At 47.2% G+C, this 3585-nt stretch overlaps 1 pseudogene; it reads right to left on the bottom strand.

Moving 5' to 3' along the window:
* Positions 1-290: 290 nt before the first annotated feature.
* LOC103231591 (LIM domain kinase 2 pseudogene) lies at positions 291-2735 on the bottom strand (annotated as a pseudogene).
* Between the last annotated feature and the right edge of the window lie 850 nt (positions 2736-3585).

The following is a 3585-nucleotide window of genomic DNA, read 5'->3' as shown; positions in this document are numbered from 1 at the left end:
ACAGGCATGCGTCACCACGCCCGGGTAATTTTTTGTATTTTTAGTAGAGATGGGGTTTCTCCATATTGGTCAGGGTGGTCTCGAACTCCTGAACTCAGGTGATCCACATGCCTTGGCCTCCCAAAGTGCTGAGATTACAGGTGTGAGCCACCGCACCCTGCCGGCTTGTTCTGCTTCTAAATGAGCTGCCAATCCACACGAAGCCCGAAAAACCCTGCTCACAGCAGGGATGGGGTACAGAAGAGCAATGCTGGCTGTGGAACACCCCCCTGCAGGGGGCTGGGCCAGGGCTAGTGGGGTGAGTCTTGGATCAGGCCGTACTGCATGCTCACAGTGTGGCCCAACTCCTCCAGCCCTACAGGCAGCGGGATGCCCAGCTCCACCAGGTACAGGGAGTCCTCCAGTTTTGAGACTGCCAGTCTGCTCTTGGGATCCAGTCTGCAGCAGGTCATGGCCAGGGGGAAGAAATTGGAGGGCAGTCTGTGGGGACAAACTTCTCCCAGAAAAGCATCATGCTGAGGCCAAAGTCCAGTGTTTGGGGAAGGAAATCAGGATCTGCATACATCTGCCCAATGGTCTCGCAGAGAATGACCCCAAAAGACAAGACATCCACATTTCATCATAGCTCTTTCTATTCAGCATCTCAGGTGTCACCCAGTAGAGGTTTCCTACCACCGTGTAGCACTTCTTGAAGTTGTTCTTGTGCAAATTACATTTCTTGCTGGTGGCCATTCTGGAGGCAATGCCTTTGGCCAAGCTGACTTCCTGCTGCCAGGGGAATGGGTTCACACTTTGCAGAAAGTCCTTCAGTGTGCCCTCCTCAATGTCCTCTCAGCAAGTTCAGCTTCTTGTCCTTTTACAGCACGCCAATGAACTTGAGCACATTGGGGTGGTCCAGGCTTCACGTCACTTTCACTTCAGTCCGAAAAGCCTTCTGGTTCTCCTCATCACATCTCATTAACTCCTTCATGACCACCACTTTGCCTGTGGCTTTGTGTGTCACTTTGATAGATTGCCCAAAGAAGCCCTTCCCCAGGACCTCCCCGTGGATCAGGTCACAAGACCGGAAGATCTGCTTTGAATAAGTGCTAGAACAACAAAGGGATTCCCAGTGGCTGACGTCACAGCTGAGCAGCAGGGGCTCCTTTGGGGAGCTAGGGCTAGGGGACTTGGAGATGCTGTTACTGAGTCTCAGGGAGCATCTTCTCAGCTTCCCCTCTGGATTATCCTTGGTGTCCAGGGTGCTGAGGGCGTGAGGGTGTCCAGCATTCTGCATGTGAGGAGAGAGCCAGGCATCCAGCCGCAGCTGGGCTGGGCACCGGGAGACGGGGTCATGTTCAATCAACAGCAGAAGTGTCTGGCTCATCTGGTTAATTGCATCCTCCAACTCCTCTACTTGGAGTGTGTGGATGGGGGTTCCACTGATCTCCAGGATATGGTCCCTGGGGTGGATGGCATTGTGGCTGTTGGGACTGATGTGCATCTGTTTGACCTCTTTTACTTGCATGGTGGTAATGTAGTTGGAGCAGGCATTCTCCACGGACACGGAGAAGCTCTGCCTGCCCTCTGTGGTGGCCAGCATGGACACGAGCATGACAGAGTAGGGCAGCTGGTCCTGAATGGACTCTGTGGAGAGTCTCTCAAATATGGGTGCCAGCACCACCTCATTGTGGTACTTTCCACAGTATAGGGTGACACACAGCACCAGGGCATATGCATCCCCATCCTCAATGGTCACCTTATAGCTCATACAGGCAAAGCATTCTGGATGGTACTTGAACTCCCTATTCGCAGCAGCAAATCTGCATGGGTCTGCAGCAACCTCAATTCTTGCCTCCTCAGAAGAAATAATTTCACTGAGGGGCATAAGACAGTGAGAGACCAAGGCAAGTTTCAGAGCAGGAAAGAAAGTTTATTAAAAAGCTTTAGAGCAGGAATGAAAGGAAGTAAAGCACACTTGGAAGAGGGCCAAGCAGGAGACTTCAGAGATCAAGTGTGCAGTTTGACCTTTGACTTGGGGTTTTATATGTTAGCATTCTTCTGGGGTCTGCATCTTGTCTCCCCTGATTCTTCCCTTGGGGTGGGCTGTCTGCATGCGCAGTGGCCTGCTAGCACTTGGGAGGGGCTGCATGTGCAGTGTGTTTACTGAAGTTGTGCATATGCTCACTTGTGGTGCTTTCCCTTTACTAGTTGAGCATTCCTAGAGGAAGGTCATAGACCAGTTAAACTCCATCATTTTACCTCTTAGTGCACATGCTTGAGCCCACTCACCCTGCTCCTGAGATCTTATCAGGAAGCTGCTGATCACCAGTTTCAGGGGTTTTTTTTTTTTTAATGTGTTTAATGCCTTTCTCTGGTATGAGCTGCAACCAATTATTATTTTAGAGAGATGGTTAACAACTGCCTGACCATCACCTAATGGTCGCCTGACATTCCTGGTGTGGAGGAGCCCTCTCCTGCCCTGCTCATGTCTGATTAACCACCTACTCTAACATCTCCAACTACTATAATGGGCCCTGTCATCAGCAGGGAGCACCCATGACAGAACTCCCCAAACATCTCCCAGTAGTCCTGTGACAGTAGAGCTTCCCATCCTTCTCGTAGAACCACCTGGTGAGGGAATCCTGGCATTCTGAACACCGGAAGCAACAGCTGTGCCAGGCTTCATTGACAGTCCTGTACCATCGTTGGCTTGGAGCAATGTGGTCCCCACAGCCCCAACACCTCCAAATATCTTCACCTTGGTTCTGGCATTACCACTAGTTGAGTGACCCTGGACAACTTCATTTTCTTCCCTAAGCCCCAGTTTCCTCATACGTAAAATGAGGAGATTGTACATTATCTCAAAAGTCTCTCCTGGCTCTAGCACCCACCAGTGCAGACCTGGTCCCAGGAGCATAGAAATGGGGAGGCGGAAGCAGGGCTGCAGCAGCCCCACTAAGCTCCCACCTCTGCCTAGGCAAGGGAGGACCTCAGCCCCAGGCACGAATGGGCGGATTTTAAAATCTATGATTAATCTAGGATTCCTTTGAGTAAGACTTCAAAAAATAAATTTAATATCAGAAAGGCTTTTGATTGTTTTCCTAATAAATGTGAAAGGAAAACATTAGATCATTTTTCATGGTTTGAGTTTTAATCTGATATTTAATTATGTTTCTGCTTTGCTACAATCAATGAAAGTATGTTGCTTTTGTTTTTGAAATCTTAACATCAACCAAGGATAAATGAATAAAATTTCAAAAAATTAATTTGCTATCACAAAAGGCTTTAGTTATTTTACTTTTAAATGTAAAGTTACAGAATAGCCACCATTACATAATTTGAGCTTTAATAAACTTTAATAAGAAACATATCCTCATTTAAAATATTAGAACATAATTGCTCTATGCACATTGATTTTTTCTTTTCTATAATTGCTATGCATTTTGGTTCAAAATTAGTTTTTATAGGATTTCTTTTATAAATTATTATTTTGGAGCCTATAAGTAACAAATTCCTTTTCTCTGATCATTCCATAAGCCAAAATATTTCAAACCAGATGTACATGTAAGTTGAGTGAGTATTCTTTATCCACTGACATTTCAA

This window comes from Chlorocebus sabaeus, chromosome X, assembly GCF_047675955.1.
Source record: "Chlorocebus sabaeus isolate Y175 chromosome X, mChlSab1.0.hap1, whole genome shotgun sequence".
Classification (NCBI taxonomy): Eukaryota; Metazoa; Chordata; class Mammalia; order Primates; family Cercopithecidae; genus Chlorocebus; species Chlorocebus sabaeus.
This window is presented reverse-complemented; position numbering and strand designations above follow the sequence as displayed.